This window comes from Microtus oregoni, unplaced genomic scaffold (assembly GCF_018167655.1).
Source record: "Microtus oregoni isolate MIOR12 unplaced genomic scaffold, Mior012 000032F_ref0000030, whole genome shotgun sequence".
Lineage (NCBI taxonomy): Eukaryota > Metazoa > Chordata > Mammalia > Rodentia > Cricetidae > Microtus > Microtus oregoni.
Genome location: NW_024543091.1, coordinates 9695770 through 9716469, shown reverse-complemented (window position 1 = coordinate 9716469; position 20700 = coordinate 9695770).

Genomic DNA, 20700 nt, shown 5'->3' with positions numbered 1-20700 from the left:
GACTTTGGAGCCAATCTTGAACATTTAAAATCTTGAACTCTCAGTGTCACCAGCTGGTTGAGATGAACTTTGCTCTACTTAGATAGAAATTGTGGACCTACAGAATAGTCCCAATAGCACTAACAGTTCTGAACTTTGAGTGCTAATGACTCCACACTTTCTAGTACATCTCCAAGATCTGTGTGCTGGAGGCATTGGTTTTATGGAATTACACCTCTGTACTTGTGCTAGACAAACAGAGCCGAGGGCTGCAGCTCCGCCCTCAGTGCACTGAGCTCAGCCTCCAGCTACTCTCAGCAGGCAGAACTAGTAATTACTAGTGGGTCTCTAGGAGTATTCCGGGGACAAGGGCCTGCAGCTCTTTCTAAGTCTCGGCACTCAGCTCTTCGGCACTCAGGAACTACTCACCCCTCCTCCAGCTGCTGGGTGCGCCTGCCACCTACGGACCCTGGTGTCATCTGCTTTTTATGCAAACTGCTCAGCCTACTCTCTTTGTGCTCAAAGGCCATCATTAGACAGTAAGTTCAGAGGTGAATGGGGGCCAGTGGCACGGGGTAGTGAGGTAGTTCAACAGCGAAGGCGCTGATGGCGTGAGTTCAATCCCCAGAACATATGAAGTGAAGAAAGAGAACCAGTTCCACAAGTTGTCCTTTGACCTCCATACTGCCATTATGGCATGTACAAATACCCCCCCACATGCTAAATAAATGTCAAAATTGTTAAGGTTTGTTTTTATTTTAAAAAAAGAAAACAAAGCACTGAGATGAAGTTTTATTGAGGTCTGTACTCTGCAAATAATTGCAAAGATTAACCAGTGTTATTGTGATAGATTAAAAACTTCTAAACAATAGAGATCATCATCAAAAGGTGATTGATTAAGACTTTAACAAACTTCAAGTATTAAGTACCAAATAAATAAATAAAAAGAAAGAAAGGAAAAAAAGGAAGGAAGAAAAGAAAAAAATTAGTTAAAATAAATTAGAAAATTCTCAAAGGAGGGAAAAAATAACCAATAAATATTTGGGGGGAGGGAAAGTCAACATTCTTAGCCTTCTGGAAAATGCAAATTAAAATGAACAACATTGCTCTTCCAGAGGACCCAGGTTCAATTCCTAGCACCCACCTGTTTGTAACTCCAGTTCCAGGGCATATGGCACCCTCACACAGACATACATGTAGGCAAAACACTAAGGCACATAAAATAAAAATAAATACATTTAAAAAAGAAAAGAAATAGCAAATGCCCTTTACAACAGTTTTACTCAGCTATTAAGAATAAAATGATGTCATTTTCAGGGAAATGAATGGAATTGGAGCTCATCATGTTAGCACAATAAGCTGGACTCACACAAATGTCACATGTATATCTAAGGGATATATACCTATATTGTGAATACACATATTCATATACAGAAAAGACATGAAAATAAAAGTGGACCTGTGGTGGGGAAGGAGTTTAAGGAGGGGAAAAACACAAAATAATGGGGAACTTAAAAAGATAAACTATCATGCGTTCTCACATATTACATAACAGGAAGTGGGGAGCCTGAGAGCGGGAAGTGGATCTGTGAGAAGAATGGCCGTGGGCGTACAAAGGTCACAGTTAGTAAACAAGAGTGGCTCAGTGATGCGCTGCGTGACACTATCCTAGCTCTGCCAGCTAAAACGAACAATTAACAGATTCACTATCGTACCGTAATGGCCACACTCGAGGTCTCCGTCTCCTGCATCAGCTCTATCCAGGCTTGGGGGGGGGGGGGGGGGGAGTGTGGCACAGACGTGGGTTTTGACTCCAGCGTCAGAGGCTTTGGGCCTTAGCTGGCTGCCTCCGCTGATACAGGCCTGGGCATGACGGCAGGAGATCACACAGTAGAGCAACAGCTCACCACGAGGTGGACGTGAAGCGACAGGATGTCTTTGTTAGCTCAGTCCTTCTTCCCCTCTTTCATTTTAACGAACCCCCAACCTACGGTGATGGTTTACCCACACTCAGAGAGGCTCCTCCCTTGTTAAACATCTCTGGGAACACCCTTGAAGGCAAATCTAGAAACATACTTAGCTAGTGTAGGATATATTAGTTCGCTGTATGTGGCTGACCAGAAGCAATTTGGGGGAAGAAACTGAAAGAAATTTTAGAATTTTAATTATAAATTGGGAGTGGAGACAGGCGGAAATACTTACTGCCTTGTCCAAGAAGCGATTCTGACTCAGCTTTTCTTCTCTGGACCATTTTGACAGTAGATGGTGCTGGACTCTAAGTTCTTCCCCCAAAGACATGTTGGGCTTGAGCCCTCCTCTCCGACAATAAGGCTGCAAATAACCACTATCACTATCTTAAATTTGAAACATTTCCATGTAGCTGTTCAAACAGCAGTCATGCTGGCTGTTTTTAAATTTTATCTTTACTTAAAATGTATCATTTCAACTCCCTCTTTTCCCTATAACCCTTCCACCACTTCCTGTACTTCCTCTTAATTTCATGGCCTTTAAAATTATTATTGTTATATACACATACAGACACACAAAGAAATAAATATACAGACACATACAAAAATAAATAAATAAATTTGAAACATTTCATTTGATTATATTGGGATCGTTCTGGTGAGCTGGCCTAATTGGAGAAAATTTAACTTTATATGGTACCCACATGGCCCTAATCATTCACTAGTTGAGTGACATCTATAGCATTAGCAGTCCGTAAGTCCCCTAGACCTGGTGTCTAAACACAAGAAACATCCTGCAACCTTCACATAATCTACAGAGTTAGATTCTGCATTATGAGAAAGGAAATGTGGGGTGTGGGTAAAGAAAATATTCAATATTCGGGTCAATATGGAGTATATCCCAGGGGAAAGCCAAGGATAAAGATAAGACTCTGTAACCATATGACCTGAGTTCATAATCCTAGCTGTGACTGACATCCACCCTGCAGTACAGTATCAGCCTCTTAGCTCCATGATGAGAACTTCAGTAGTTTAAGGATGAAAGACTCATCTGCTGTCAAACACCTAGAGGACAAGACAATATACCTTAGTTACTGTAACACCTCTTCCTGTGCAACCTCCGACCTCTGCCTCTAGAGTGAGGCCCTTAGAAGGCTGTAACACTGAATCATGGCTTTTACGAGTGTGTATGTATGCTTCCGCTATCCCAGGTGCATGGTGTTCTTCGGATTTGAGTCATCGAATATAGATCAAATTAAGGGGAAAGGCATTGAGAGAGAACAAAGACATCAGAATTTTTTCTCTGACAGGCCACAAACTAAGACAATAGGAGTTACATGAACACTGGCCGTATGTCCAGGGCAGTTTAAACAGTACAATGCTTTGTTATATTTTATGAGCTCATGGAACTCAGAAAAGCTAATACAGTCGAACAATAGGTGACATATCAGGTTTGTCAGCCATATTATCAGTGCTTGACAGTTTGCCAAACTGCCCTCGGCGATGGCCCTGAATTCACACAACAAAAAGGAAAGGATGGAATTATCACTTTCCATTTGACTTTTACAAGCCCCAGATTATCTTAGTGAAAGACAAATAAAAGTGAAACCAAAGAACAGAGCTCGGTTACTAACTGTGCGCTAGCACTGAGATACCTCAATGGCAGGGACAGAATGTTCCTCGCACTACAGAATTTGAGTGCCTTTGGCCATGGTGCTGTACCTTAGTTTCCTGACATTCCACCAATTGGGCGGCTTGAAACAAGAAAACTGTTCTCTTTCATAGTTCTGGAAGCTATGAACCCAACATCAAGATTCCAGCAAGTTTGGTTCCTTCCACATGAAAAATCTGGTTCACGCTAGCCTCCCAGTTTCTGGTGGCCACCAGCCAGCGACTCTTTGCATTCCTGGGCTGACAGATGCCTCACATCAATCTCTACCCATTTTCTCAGGAGCATCTTTTCCCTGTGTGCTTCTGTGTCTTCAAATAGTATTCTCCTTACTCTCTCATTATTCAGGGCCAAATTTCCTTCTCATGAGAACACCCATCAGATTGGATGCGAGCCCAACCTGATGACCTCACTTTAACTTGATTATACTTGCAAAGATTATGTTTCCATCCGTTGATTCACAATTTCAACCCATCCATTTCAACCGTTGGACGGTGGTAAATCTGTTAATAGCTGAGAAGAATTAAGAGTGTATCAAGTTCTTCCCATTGTAAAACATCTTCGTTTCCAAGACAAAGAAAGTAAGAATTTGGATGGGATCATAGTTAGGGTATTTCCTTTCTGCTAGTATTTAACTTTCTTCCTATTTATTTATTTTTCAATTTTTCTTTTTTCTTTTTCAAGACAGGGTTCTTTTATGTAGCCTTAGCTGTTCTGGAACTTGCTCTGTAGACCAGGGTGGCCTCAAACTTATCTAGATCTACCCGCCTCTGCCACCCAAGTGCTGGGATTAAAGGTATGTATCATCACTGCCCAGCGATTTACTTGATTTTTGTGTATGAGCGTTTTGTCTGCATGTATGTCTCTGCACTGTATGTGTGCTTGGTTCCCCTGGAGGCCAGAAACAAAGCTTTGGATGTCCTGGCACTGGACTTACAGATGGTCGTGAGTCACCATGTGGTTGCTGGGAATCCAGTCTGAGTTCTCTAGAAGAAGAATCAGTGTTCTTGACCCCTAGGCTATGTATTCACCTCTTTACTGAATTTTTATTTTTGTGTTTTTCTAGGTTTTAGAGAAGGTTATATTTGCTTTACTTTTCACTAACTATGTGTGAAAGCTACTTGAAAGAAGGCAAAATTATGAAGGCTCTTTAGTTGGCCACTATCATCAATGAAGCTGGAGAAAGATAGACTAGAGGCCATCCAGAGGTCAATAAACTACTCCCAGAGATACGCTGTGTGCAAGGAGCTTTAATGGATTGGAGGTGGAGAGTAGAAAATGGGCCTCTTCTTAAAAAGAGAGAGAGAGAGAGAGAGAGAGAGAGAGAGAGAGCCGGACAGTGGTGACGCACACCTTTAATGCCAGCACTTGGGAGGCGGAGGCAGGCGGATCTCTGGGAGTTCGAGGCCAGCCGGGTCTACAAGAGCTAGTTCCAGGACGGGCACCAAAGCTACAGAGAAACCCTGTCTCGAAAAACCAAAGAGAGAGAGAGAGAGAGAGAGAGAGAGAGAGAATATTTTAATTATGTTCTGTTGTATTTATAATACCAAAACCAGAATCAAGTATGGCCCATCAACAGTGCCAATTGGAGTGCCAATAGAAGTCTTCTATGACTAATGAGACATTTGTGGGCAGTCCCAGGCAGCTTGTGAACGCACGGAAGGTAGCATGGATGTGACTGAGCACCATAATTTGAATTGCACTTAATGAAAACCAAGTATGTATGAATTCAGACACCAGCGCTTGGTCTCAGGGGGCCGATCTTTAGGATCCCGCATCTGCATTCTTTCCCGTCTTTCCATTCTCTTGCTTTGGTCTGTGGGAATGCAGTCACACCTCACACGGGGCGTCCTGGCCAGCCCCCATGGGTCAATGCCTCGGCTGAACTGCCTGCCTGGCTTTCCATCAGATCTACAGCAAAAAGGCCAGGCTTGATCTATTCCAGTTTGTCTGAGCTCATCATTTTTCCCCTAAGGCACAAATGTCCAGTCTCTACTCTAAGCCACAGGGACATCTACGTAATACGTTGGCTATTTCCTTTATATTGAATCTGTCTTTCCGTTACTGTTTCTAGGTTATTTCACCTCAGAACCTATCAGAACCTAAAGGTCTGCTGATCCTTTCTCTCCTGTGGTAGGATATAAATCAGTGTGTACACAGTACTTCAAGTACACCTGACTATAGCAAGTATTTTAATAATATCTGTTATGTTGAATGTTATCTTAGTAAGATATGAGCCAAAATATATGAATAGTTCCGTAACTCTTACATTCGCTCACAGAGTTTATGAACTTAGACATTTACAAGAACAGGATTCAGTTTTAGGTTGCTGGGACATCACCTAGAGCGTCTTTTGAAAATCCTTCAATTTCTGCTTTCACAATGAATACAAAACCCTCCAAATGTGCTTTTAAGTAGGATGAGAAGGCAAGACTATGGCATCCATTGTTCTTGTTTTTAAGACAAACTCACTTATGCCAGATTGGGGATGACCCTGAACCTACACAAGCTTTCTCTAAGAAGCATTTTCTCCCGCTAGCATAGTAGTCCTCAATGTTCCTGATGCTGTGACCCTTTAACACAGTTCTTCCTGTTGTGCTGACCCCCAACCATACACTTTCCACAGCTACTTCATATCTGAAGCTTTGCTACTTTACAAATCATAATAGAAATATCTGTGCTTCTGATGGTCTTAGGTGACCCCCTATGAAAGGGTCGGTCTATCCCTCCCAAAAGGTTGAGAACCTCTGTCTTAACAGTATGGTTTGAATGTGAACTGTCACATTAAACATAACCTCAGTTTTAAATTGTGCAGAGAATCGCAGTTAAGCGTGCCTTCAGTGGCAGAGATGTTTAAATTAATTTGAGAAATGTTGAAACCATTAAGACTACCAGAGATTCTTGAAGGTGGACTTAATTAATTTTGTATTGTGAAATGCATATGAGTCTTTGGAGGATCAGGAGTGGGATATCATAGTTTTTTAAAGAGGAAGGAGGAGGAGGAGAAGGAGGAGGAGGAGGAGGAGGAGGAGGAGGAGGAGGAGGAGGAGAAAAACAAACTATCTTTTTTCTTATACATACCAATCCAAGTTCCCACTCCCTCCCCTCCTCCCATCCTCTCCATACACCCTCCCACTGCACCACTATCCAATCCTCAGAAAGGGTAAGGCACATTGCTTTGGGGAAGGTCCAAGGCCCTCCCTACTTCATATAGGCTGAGCAAAGTTTCATCCAAAGAAAATAGGTTCCCAAAAGGCCAGTACATGCAGTAGGGATAAATCCTGCTGCCATTGCCAGTGGGGATATAGTTTAATGTGAGTTTTCCCCTCAGGCTTATCTATTGGTGGCATTATTGCCAATTTAGGAAGTAACTGGGTCCTAAGGGCTCCAAGGCGCTGATCTGTGAGTTTGAGGAGGGGTCAGAGAGCAGGAGCTGCGGCTAGTAGGAGGGAACAGGTCACCAGAGCAGGCTCTGAAGAGAGATATAAGATCCTCGCCTCTGCTTCCTGTCTGCTACAAGGTGAGCGGCTTTGCCCGCATCCTGACATTCAGTCCTCCGTGAAGCCCACGGCAACGGAACCGGTTGCCCATGGACAGAAACCACTAGGTAAAATAAACATTTCCTCCTTTTTGTACTTTAGTTAATTTTTCTCAGGTACTTGTCACAGCGATAAAAGCTTGACTTGTCCAAGTAATTGTTGTCTTTTTGCATGCAGTAAGAATTTTCTCCCACAAACTGGGCGGTGGTGGTGCACGCCTTTAATCTTAGCTCTCAGGAGGCAGAGGCAAGTGGATCTCTGTGAGTTCGAGGCCAGCCTGGTCTACAAGAGCTAGTTCAAGAATAGGCTCCAAGGCTACAGAGAAACTTTGTCTCAAAATACAAAAACAAAAAAAAAAACAAACAAAAGAATTTCCTCCCACATACTACAGAGAACTGCTCGGAGAGACAGACAGTATATTTACCCAGCATCGCCCACCTTCTCTATGACAAATGGCATCCACTCTTACGTGGTGCTAGATTAGCCATGGTTAAGATGGATGCTCAGTGCTCATTCCCTGAGCATGAAGTTTTACATGTCTGATTTCATGCCAGCTGCGCTCTCCAAACAGCCAGCCCTAGGAGACTGAGTTCCAGCAGGGAGTGAGCCAGGAATCAGGAAGGGAGATGTCAGTTCTCTGGCAAGAGCCAGACTGGAAATAGGTATGACTCAAATATCACCTGAGCAAAACACAAATTATTCTGTTCTTAAGATTACTTATAATGAGTCTCTGTTCCAGAAACAGCAATGTGGGGTGGAGGCTGGGCTAACAAATGGGATTATGAGTACCAGAGCAATAGCTTGATGGATGCTGGGAAATTTCAGGTGCTGGGCATGATTCAGGCATGAGGTAACCTGTGATCCTTAGACATGGGTCTCTTAGAATACTGGAGCCGGGAGAGGGCCTGCTCTTGCCTGTTGGTGGCAGATCTCATCCTGTTCAACACAAATCCAGGAGATACTTCCAGCATGGGCTTGATGTTCTGCCATCCTTATACCGGAATATGTGTTTCTATCTATCTCCTTCACTAAACACTGATCTCTGTTAGAGTCAAACCACATCATTTCACACTCAGCAGTCAATCAGTTAATCAAATGTATGTTTTTTTTTAAACAGTTTCACACCGTGTCAGGTTAAAGAGTTGAGCTGCTATTGGGAATTTAGGGACTCCTCCAAGGGAGAAATAGTAGTATCTTCCCATTTTCTAGTTCATTTGGGCTTGCACACACGGACCTGAAAACTAAAACTGTCTCTATATGGAGCCCTGAAATAACAGTTGAGACTAATGAAACTTCTGCCAACACCACCAGGTGGCACGGAATCCAGTCAAGAGTGGTTGGAGGGATTCGCACAAATGTTTGTTGCAGTTAAGTGTATTATCTCCTAGAAAGAAGAAAAGAGCAAACCCAAATGCAGCCAGTTCCTCCATGGACCCTATGACCTCCCTAGCCTTAGAGTTTTGACCTGGTTTACAGTACCAAGTGTGTTTTCCTTCCCTCAGAGTGGGCCTCCAATCCATCCAGGAAGAGGTTGGTTGTTCCCAAAGCCGTCATGCCATTATGCCCCAGCGGGTTAGATGCTTCCTAGCAGAACCTGGCATGCTGGGCTCGTAGCTGAATAAGGGACTCCTGATGAGCCATCTCTCCTCACGACCTGGACACAGAGAGGAAGCTCCCAGCACGTTTCCAACTTGATTTCCCTATGTCCTGTGTGGTCTCTTCAGGAATACGATCTTACCATTTACTTCTGGTGGGCAATCATGAACAACATCACTAGACCATATATTATTTTGGGGAGCCACTGGGACCTGTCTGCCCAACAACCCTTATGGAGGTGTGCTTCACATGTTGTGATTTTCACTGAAAACCCAAACACAGCCCGTGAGCTCTGGGAGCAGTATTTTCTACCCACGTAGAGTACCTGCATTCTCAGCTCCTTTTTAACATTTTAAAATAGCTCATAAAGCAATGAGTTTCTTTGTGGTTTTTTTCATAACCCCTTTCTTTTATTAGCCATCCTCCATCCCCACCTTTCCCCCATCCTCCCACTCTCTTCCCCATTTAAGCCTTTTCATGCCTAGGATCTCCCCACCACCACTTTCCTATGCCATGGGGTGGTGAAATCAGAGGTGAGTTGCCCCTAATCTACCAAATTACCTCCTACCCATAATAACCCCTACCCAGGCTCTCTGCATAATCTCAGTGGTTAGAAAAGAATGAACAAAGTAGGAGGCAAGGGACTTATGCCAATGGTGTTAGCTATGCTAGCACTTCACAGTGTCTTCCTGACATGGGAAATGGGCATGATCCATCAAGGTCCAACTTCTGGAGCCTGAAAAATTAGTGTTAATGGCACCGAGACCAGAAGCACAGCACCGTGCATCTACCAGAAGTCCAAGACGACTGTGAGCCCTTGGTTTCCCTGATTTCCCTGACCCTCGCGCTCTGTTTTAGGTTTTTATTCTTTCTAAATATGCTTTGTATGGTCCTTGAGCTTAGCTTCTCGTTTGAAACCTATTTAGATCCAGTGTCCCCCAGTGAATAGCTAGTCACCATGCTCTGGTATACCATTGACTGTGCTCAACCTAGTCCCTGGTCACTATAGGAGGATGAAGAAGAGACTTTAAAGCTTTCAAAGTATAGCCAACCCTTAGAGGTCGTCAAGCTTCTCAGAAATAACTTTTGGGATGTTAAACAGGTAAATGGGGAACTGGGTATGGTTTTGTGATAGGGCACTTGCCTAGCATGAGTGGGGTCCTGGGTTTGACCTATAACACTGCCAAAAAAGGAAGTTTAAGAGTTTTTCGTTATAGGAGGAGGAAGGAGAGAGTGAGAGGGAAAAAAAGAGAAGGAAGTACGAGGTATGCTGGCTTGAAGCCAGCCTGTCTTAAGGGAAACCGAATTCTTGGACTATCCCCAACAATAGTGGTTCCTCACTCACTTATAATTCTACCACCTTAAGGGTTTGCCCTTCAGCCTCAGTTAAACAACCGCCACTCCTGCACCAACATGACAAGAAATTACAAGGCATAGATTCATTTCTCTTTGCGATGAGTTTGAATTAGCAGGACTTTTATTGCAGGATCTTTATAGCAGACCATGACACGGCTTGCAGTGCTTCCGATAAAAAAAGAACATCTCTTTTTAGAAAAGATGTGTTTATGGCATGCATGTGTGTGTGTTATGTGTGTGTGTATGCTGTGTGCTTGCGTGTGCAAGTGCCTGTTAGTGCACACCAGAAGTTGATGACATTAAGTCTTTGCTTTATTTATTTATTTGTTACTTTTTTTAACTTTTAGGAAAAAATTCATACAGCAAAGGTACTGATATTTTTAGATAAACTTGAAGAGTATTACGAGAGCAATACTGAAATAGATGCAAGAGCACCCGGGAGCGGCTCTGGGAGGTGGAGCATGTGCGAGTCTGGAGTGGACATGGCTGTATTTCTGTAAAGTGTATTTGGAGACGAGAAGCCAATCTTCATCTGCTTAGGTTTGTTTTCTCTCCTTGCAAACGAAAGGCCCTGGGCTAGATCACTCTGAATTAGTTCTCCTGGGAAGGACAGACAGAGACCAGTAAAGGGCCCACACCTGCCTTTGGCCTTCCTGCTGTTAGAGTGTGTTCTGTGGGAGAGGGTGGAAGAGAGGAAGTTTGCCTTGGCATCTGGGTCGGCTGTGACCAGATCTCACCGGCTTCTGCTGAATGGGGCCATTACTCATGTCGGAAAGGAGGGCCTTCTTTTCAACTTCTGTGACTGACACCTGCATAAAGCAATGGGGAAAGAGGCATGAAATAGCATGAAGAGGAAAGAGAAAACAAAACACAGCCCCACCCAGACAAACACGCTGCATCCTGTGGAGCTCGAAAAGGTTTTAGGATTAGAGAAAGGCCCTGCTCCACCAAAGGAAACACCAGACTTTTCAGAGAATTTTCTCTGGTTTAAAGGTTAGTCTGGTTGCCTGGTTTCTCCTCTTAAACAGTTCCAACTCAACCTGGCTAGGAGGGAAATGCACACTGTTCCTGATTCTTCAAGTATTCCATTTCCACCTTATTTTGGTAACTACCTTGATTCCCACTCCAAGGTGCCAATAAGACCCCCCACACACATTGGAAATACCGGAAATTTAGAATCAAGGACCTCAAGCATGCTAGGCAGGGGCTCTACCTGACCCTGAGATACAGTCCCAGCTCTCAATTGTTTTTTTTTTAATATGCTGAGTAGAAGGGAAATTTAAAATTACTCTTCTGATAAATTGCTAGCAGAAAGGTAAAAGCACACTTTTATGTAGTCAGGTTTGGGTTTTTTTTTTTTTTTTTTTGCTCTTTGGGGGCCTCCTACCAGCTCCCAAATAAATACACATAGACTTATTCTTACTTATGAATGCCCAGCCTTAGCATGGTTTGTTTCTAGCCAGATTTTTAACTTAAATAATCTCATTTCTCTTTATCTACATTTTGCCTCTGGGCTTTCTGCCTTTCTTTATTCTATATATCTTTTCTTTCCTTCTTACTCTGTGGCTGGCTGTGTGGCTAGCGCCTGGTGTCCTCCTCTCCTCTTCTCGCTCCTCCCCCCCTTCTCTCTTCCCTGGATTTCTCTTATTTATTCTCTCTGCAAGGCAGCCCCACCTATTTCTCTCTTCTGTCTGGCTATTGATTGTTCAGCTCTTTATTAGACCAATCAGGTGTGTCAGACAGGCAAAGTAATACAACTTTATAGAGTTAAACAGATGTAACATAAAAAATACAACACATCTTTGCATCATTAAGCAAATATTTTGCAGCATAAACAAATGTAGCATATTTTAAACTAATATTCCACAGCAGTTTCATCTCCATTTGGCTATAGTTTCTAAACTTAACTAGTTAGTTTGTTATTTCTAAGTTGTTTTTCCTTAAAGGATAAAAACTTCTTAGAAGGATTTATAAAAATAACTTGATAAATAATAAATAAAATAATTTGATAATAAGTTATTATCAACATAAAAGTAAAACTAAGTACTATGCATAAAATAAAACTATAAATAAACCAAAATAAAAGGATTTGTTTTAATTTTACTACATTGTACTATTTAGGGATCTTAGTACCAACTTTTGAACTAGGTGATGAAAAAATAGGTGACTTTTTGGCAAATCTATAAAGTTTAACTTTTGGCTCTTTCTAGATTAAGCTTTGTCTGCTTGAAAGACATTGTAAAAATGTTCCCACTCTCTCATTCAGTCTGCTACATGAGGGTTCTTACAATCAAAGTCAAATCTCACTGTACAAGTAAACTATTGCTTCTACCCAACATCTTCAAAATAGGGCTATCATGCCATTTAGAAACCCTGTAAGAAAGGAAATATCAGTTACAATGTGACCTCCTCAGAACTGGCATACGAGTATGTCTAGATGTGGGGGGGGATAGGGAGAGAAACAGGGTTTCTCTGTAGCTTTGAAGCTTGTCCTGGAACTTGCTCTTGTAGACCAGGCTGGGCTTGAACTCACAGAGATCCACCTGCCTCTGCCTCCTGAGTGCTGGGATTAAATGCATGTGCCACCACCACCTGGCTTCTGTCTATAATTTTTTAAGATAAAAATAATCCCTGTAGATTTTTTTGCAAATTCTTTTTACAAACTTCTAAGATTTTTAAACATACTATAACCACCCCACTTAACAAGCTATTGTCCTTGAATGTGTCTCAATAAGGTCTCAGATTCATGGACTCTGGAGTTACAGTCTCAGGGTAAGCAGTCACACTGTAAACTTCAGACGTGCCTTGCCTTCAGGATCTTAGCCTTCCCTAAGCACACATACTTCCAGGTATTCAGGTTCTGTGGAGTAATCCTCTTGTACACTATAAAGATTCGTCACTTAAATTGGTTTAATAAAATGCTGATTGGCTGATAGCCAGGCAGAAAAAATAGGTGGTGCAACGAAACCAAGGATGCTGGGATGAAGAAGGGTGGAGCTGAGAGAGACACCAGCAGATGCAGTGAGGTAACAAGCCGCGAGCCACATGGGAGAGTGTAGATAAGAAATACAGGCTAGCCGGCGGTGGTGGCGCACGCCTTTAATCCCAGCACTCGGGAGGCAGAGGCAGGCGGATCTCTGTGAGTTCGAGACCAGCCTGGTCTACAAGAGCTAGTTCCAGAACAGGCTCCAAAACCACAGAGAAACCCTGTCTCGAAAAACCAAAAAAAAAAAAAAAAAAAGAAAAAAGAAAAAAAAAGAAATACAGGCTAATTTAAAGTGCAAGAGTCAGGAACTAACAAGCCTGAGCTATCGGCCAAGCACTTATAATTAATATAAGCCTCAGTGTGTTTATGTGAGAGCTACCGAAGAAGAAAGCTCCCCCTACAAATGGTGCCCAAATGTTTGGCAAAAATTTCCACATAAAACCTGAAAAAGCTTTACAAAAGGTTCTAAACACACAAAAACAGAGACAAACACAGCTTCTAGTCTCACAATCTCATGCCAGCTGCAGTGCAGAGACATGTCTCCTGACAGCTGCCTTCAAGATGGAGCCAGCCAGCAATGGTTGTGAGCTAAACCACGTGGCAGGTTCCTGCAGTCTTGTTTCATCCAGCTGCTGCCTGCAGGCTTAAGCTGCCACACAAGCTCCACCAGCACACAGCATGGCGGGATTGGAATTTTGCTCATGCAGACAGAAAAGAATTACAGTTACTCAGTAAAGACAAATTCAGACAGGAAAAACCTCTAAACGGGTTACAGTGTGTTTAAAAGTATACACAAGTGTGGGAGAGAGAAGACAAAGAGTATATACATAGTCATAGACTTAAAAATATAGTTTAAAAATAGTAAAGTTCTTAAAAAGGGAGTGAAGTTATATAAAAAACAAAGCCACATAAAGATAGAAAATACACAGAGTCTGGATACTGAATGCTATTATGTTGTCTTTGAATTTTTTTGACTGCTGAAAAAGGAACTGCTAAGAGACATAGGATTAAAGCTGCTAGATTAAACTAACCTATATATTCTAAAAATATCTTGCTTCAAAATTTAAGCCAAAAAGTGTACTGCTTTAGGGGAAAGGTTATGCTTTTATTTCCATAGGAAGTGGGAAGCTGTGGATTTACTCCAGGTTAAAGAAAGTTAGGTTTGATCAAGGAGGATCCCCTGAAAATGCTGGTTACAAACATAAAGAAAAAAACAGAAAAAAACTACAAGACATATGATGTATATTTTACCTGCTCAAACACATATCAATAATTCATCTTTGGCAGACTTATTTACAATGCACAGTCTATGCTTGTATTAATACAGATATGTATGTTACCTTTAAAAGTCTATGTATTTTCAGAGCAAGGGAACCAGACACCAATGAAAATAGATGGACCAAGTGATCCAGCATCTAAGACAGCTTCAAGGTTGTTAGCTGAGATATTCCAGCCTCACAGACTACTCCAGCTGGGACTTCATTATTATCCCAATTTTCTCAATGTTCCCCCAAAGATAACAGTGTCCACAAACAACAGGAAGTAGTCTAGAGAGTGACATCCACATTCCCAAAAGATTGGTTATGGATGTTTGTCATCATTTAAGACAAGTTGGTTACAAATTGTTACTGGTCATAGTCAGAAAAAAAGCTAAATGAAGAAAAAAATACTAAGTAGAAAAAAGAGGGGATATAGAAATGAAATGATAAAAGTATAGATTGTTATATCTACTTTAATCTAGAAAAGCAGCTATTAATTTCAAACTTTACATAAGTTTGAATTTTAGTTTATTGCTACAAATTTAAAGTTATTTTTGTTATACTGTATGTAAGTTTCTACTCTTGTTTGGGATATTGTGTTTGTGCAGCACCTTTAAAAATATAATATATAATTAAGAAATACAGATTAATAGCCATCTATAATAATTGGCAAAGCCAGATCTGATGGGAGTGGCAAAAGTCATAAGGCCAACATAGCTGCTTGATAAAGATCCACAAAGCTGAGCCACATGATGCCCACTGTGCCACCTTTGGTCTTCATCTCCTGTTGCATACTTGAGAGACTTTCGTTTGCACAATTTGGGGATATTGGATTGGTGGAAATTTCTTATGAATCATTTATGCCTTCTTCCAAAAGTACTGCTTCCCCAGGAAAGACCTAAACATACTACTTCTCCCACTTTTAGGAAGATAGCCTTATGTACTTGAAGGTCTTTTTTACACCTTGGAAGTTGTGACACACATAAAGAAGCCAGAGGTCTCTTTATGAGGACATAAGTGGTGGCACACGCCTGTAATCCCAGCACTCGGGAGGCAGAGGCAGGCGGATCTCTGTGAGTTCGAGGCCAGCCTGGTCTACAAAGGGAGTCCCAGGACAGGCTCCAAAGCTACAGAGAAACCCTGTCTCGAAAAACAAAAAAAAAAAAAAAAAAAAAGACATTCTTGAAACATCTATCCCTGTACTTACTCAGGAACAAGATAATCAAAATAAAGTAAACTAAAAAAGTCAACATGATTCAGTGGGCGAGAGGGGCTGGCCACAGTTCAGGTTATATGCCTCTTCCCACTACACACTCCAGGCAATGATGTGGCATATACAGAAACACAGTTAGATTAGCTGAAGCAACCTCTGCCCTACACAGAGACTCATATTGATGATTAAAAAATAATATAGAAAGATGATTTAAAAAAATGAGGTGTCAGGACCTCCGTTTCTTAGCAAAGCTAGCACATGCAGTGCTACTGTGTTGTCATACAAGTAAAGGACGAAAGAATGCCAGGATTAGACATATAAACAAATCATATAAAGACATAAAAATTTAAACCTTGTATTATACCAGAATTTGAATAATAACTGCAGCAGCTTTGGCCTGAGGGTTTTTCTTGGGCACTCTGACCACTAAGAGTTAATAATGCACTACTTGGTACATGGAAATCTGTTGTAGGGGCTGTGGGCCTCTTCCCACAGCCCGGCTCCTGGCCGCTTGACTAGCTTATACCCCGAAATAACAACACACAAATTGTATTCTTTTAAACACTGCCTGGCCCATTAGTTTCAGTCTCTTAACCCATTTCTAATACTCTATGTAGCACCACGAAGTGCGCTTACCAGGAAAGATTCAGCATGTCTGACCTGGTGGCTGGCTGCATTGAGTCTGCCCTGGAGAGAGCTGCATGGCGTCTGAGCTCACTTCCTCTTCCTCCCAGCATTCTGTTCTGTTTACTCCACCTATCTAAATTTTAACCTATCAGGGCCAAGGCAGTTTCTTTATTTTAACCAATGATCTTCCTCCATCAGAAATCTGCCTGGGATGGCTTGGAGACTTTGTTTTGGAGGTCAGTGTTCAGAGTTTTCTGATTTCCAAACTCTAGGTGTACTTTCTTCACTTTTCATTTGAAATTTGTAAAATAAAATGATAGATAGAAGCTTTAGTACCCTTGACCAGTTTCATCAAATGTTAACATCTTCCCATAGTTCTCTTTCTCTTTGTCAGGCTTTGATTTCTTTTCTGTATCTCCATGCACACATATATACATGCATACACACAAACACATACACCTCTCCTCTCCCTTGAATCACATGAGAGTAAGTTGCAGACATCATGCCTCTTTGTATCCAAATATGTCATTATATGTTTCCTGATAAGTACCTTCTTTTAAAAAAATCACATTGCAATTATCAAATTAGGAAATTAAATATTGATAACTATCCAATAGGTCCTATTCAAATGTTTCTGTTTTTTCTCAGCACCCTGTCTTGCAGCAGGGGAGCCAGCACAAGGAGATTGCACTGGTTGTCACACTTTGTAGCCTGCTTTGACTTGCAGAGTTCCTCGACCTTTCTTTCTCCCAACAGCAACACCTTTGCAGATGGCAGAGTGACAAAGGGAACAAGGTTCACTGTCCACCACCCATCTAGGAGTTTGCTTTGCCTTCATATTTATAGCTATGTGATATAGGTTTGTGATTCTAATATTCCAGAATGCATTCCTTGTGAGCCATTGTTGTTAATCTATAGTCACAATATCTGAACCTCTATCCAATGCTAAACTTCAAGGCAAACTTTCAAGTGGCAGTAACTGTGGTCTTGGTGGTGCTTACACAGAGCTTGTTCTGTACAAGCTGCCATTTGCTCTTCATAGCAACAGGGGATGACACCCCCATTTTCCCACAGCTGAAGCAGAGAGAACGTGGTGCTATCACTGTGCTAGATTGTGGAGAACCCTGTAGTCCACCCAGCGGTCTGGCACTGGGGACCCCCCAGTTCCTGCTTTCTTCGGCTTCATCCACTCCTTTGTAAGCATTGTGCCAGTAGGTGTCTGCGTTTGCTTTGTAGGGCTGTGACTAAATATCAAGACCAAAACAACCTGGGGTGCAGGGATGTAATCTCACCTTATAGCTTATAGTCCACCATGAAGAGAAGCCAGGGCAAGACCTGAAGGCAGGAACTGAAGCAGAGGCCATGGAAAGATCCTATTTACTGGTTTGCTCTTCACGAAGTGTTTAACCAGCTCTTTTTTCTTTTTTTTAAATTGATTTATAAAAAATAAATGTATTTTTATTTTATTGATGTTTTGCCTGTAGGTACGTCTGTGTGAGGTTATTGGATCCTGGAGCTGCCATGTGGGTGCCGGGAATTGAACCTGTTAACCTGCTTTTTTCTATAACCTAGGATTATTTATTAACCACCAATCATTAATCAGGAAAATGCCCCCATAGACTTGCCAACACGTCAATTTGATGGAAACATTTTCTCAGTGAAACTTAACTCTTTCTAGTTGGCCATAGCTTGTGTCAAGTTGAAAAACAAAAGGCAGTGGATACCTGGAATTTATGGCTATTTCATTACGAGAAATGTACTCATCCTCCCTCCCTGTTTCCTGACATTCAGATCCTAAATGCTCTCAGAATCTATGAAGTGCCAAGTCCTTTTGTGAGCTCAGATGGCTGATGGTTAAAGGCTCTTTGATGTGATTAGAATGAGGAAGGGTGGGTATGGGAGAGACTTAAGTATGATTAGAGGGTTGGAACTTTCAGTTCTAAGCCCTAACCTCTCCCTCTGTGCAAAGGAGAGGCAGTGCGGGGTAAGCTGCTTACAATGGCAGATGATCTGATCAACTGGGCCGATTAAAAAATCTTCAGAGAAATCCAAAGGAGCCACAGAGATGGCTGAGCAAATAGTGTTTGCTGCCCAAACATGAGGACTTGAGTTCTGATCTTCAGCACTCACATAAAAATCCAAGGGCACCCCTGAACAGGACAGACAGGAGGATGCTCAGAGCTCACTCACCAGCTAGCCTAAGCAAACAGTGAGCACTAGGTTCAATAAGAAAGAGCCTGTCTCAAAAAGTAAGGTGGAGAGTGATAGAGGAAAACATCTGAGGTCACCCTCTGGCTTGTGCACGTGCAGCCTTCACACTTGCACATACACACATATATGCACACACATGTATGCGCACACACATGCATGTGCACACATACATACCCTCATGCATGCACACACATGCATGCACACATACATACCCATATGCATGCACAAACAAACACAGACATGCATGCACACACACATGCAAGCACATGCACACTAATGTGTGCGTACACATACACAGTGTTCAAAAAGCTCCCATGTAGCTAAACACTTGAGGCCCAGAAAGCATAGAGAAGCACCATCTCTCTTCCCATAAACCTTTCCCTACGTATGACTTTCATCTGGCTCTTTATCTATATCCTTTGCCATAAACCAGTAAGTATAAGGTCTATGAGCCATGCTTGCAGACTAATCAAATTCGTAGAGACAGAGGTAAGACCCCGAGCCTATCTCTAATGGTAGAAAGATGTGGGTACCCATATGTATTGGCTCAAATCTCAAATGATGAGTCTCACAGAAGCACCTAATCTGTGAGATCTATCCTCTAGATAGTCAGTGTCAGACTGTACTGGCATGATTGTTTTCCACAGGAAACATTGTCTGAATTTAGACAACTGGATTGAATGTTCTGTGCTGGCTATAGAAACCTGGGTTTTGATCTGTTGCAAGGAGAGGGTGTTTGTTTGTCCCTGCCGCCCAGCTAGCTTACACCTGAAATAATCACACAGAAACAGTATTCATTAAAACACTTCTTGGCCCATTAGCTCTAGTTTCTTATTGGCTAACTTTTACATCTTAATTTAAGCCATTTCTATTAATCTGTGTATCGCCACGTGCCAGTGGCTTACCGGGAAAGATTCAGCATGTCTGACTCTGGTGGCTCCATGGCGGCTCCCTCCCTGCCCTTCTTCCCAGCATTCAGTTCTGTCTTCTCCACCTACCTAAGTTCTGCCCTATCAGGTCCAAAGCAGTTTCTTTATTCATTAACCAATGAAAGCAACACATAACAGAAGGACCTCCTGCACCATTGTTCCTCCTAGTTTAAGTAGAGATAGAATGTGTAATGTCTTGCTTAACTTCATAAACCGCAGAAGCTTTATCTGAGATAGATAGGAAAGGAAAATCCAGAGGAACAAGTTAGCAACAGACAATAGTTCCCTGAAAGCAGGAAATGGCATTGCCTGGGCGGTGGCCATAATCACTCTTAAGCAAGTTAAATATTTACCCAGCTGACAGAAGTAAATATTTCATTTTTAATTGTTACTCAGTTTCATCCAACACTTAGGGAGTATCTACCATTAAGGTCACTTGTGTGTCTGGATGGGGGAGAAGAGTCCATGAAGAAAGAGTCCTTGGGTACAGATAAACAGTTTACATAAATCCTGTGGGAGCCATTACAGCAGGGAAACAGGAGGAAGTGTTTCTCTGGTAATGTAAGTTTTCCAGTGGGTTTAGAAAGCTACACGGCATTTAGGGGTGTCACGAATGAGGTCAAGGTGCAGAGTTGTGGGGGGTCCACAGGCACCAGGATCTACAGAGGGAGGGAAGCTGTCAGCTTACTGCAAAGAGTACTCAGGGAAAGGAGGAAATCGGGGAGAGCCTTTACACTCATCCTTTTATTAGGTCCCCTCAAAGCACAGTGATTACGTCCTGCCATCCTTTTGCCGCTTGTACCTATTGTCATACTGTACCTGAAGACCTGTTAGGAAAGCCATGTCGATTCAAGTAACGCATTGTTCTAGCTACTGCCCGTGTATTAGGTGGTCCCCCATACCTATCTGAAAGCGAAGAGCCGGCAGAGCAGCGGGAACGATTTGTTTCCTTTCAACGGAATGGGCCACCGGTTCACACTAAGCAGTTAAGCGCTTGCTGATTCCCTGTGACTACTCTAGGTTGCACTGGGCAACCTAGCAATGTGAGCTAGAGAGACAACGCCCTTAAAGATAACACTCCCCGACTCAGTCGTCCTCGGCTGTACTAAGTTATAGCTTGAGGCTACACCCACAGAGTGCTGAGAATGCGTGGTGAGTGCATAAAAATGAAATAAGTGTACCTTGAGCAAGGTCAGTGAAGGGTGATTTTTAATACCAAGAAAACCCATAAATTATCCACAAACCCTCTCAGCATGGGTACTGATAAAACCTGTATACATTCATAGTCTCACTTGAAAACTTTTAAAAGCTGGGCCTGATGGGCAAGCCTATAATCCTAGCTACTCAGGAGATGGAGGCAAGAGGATTG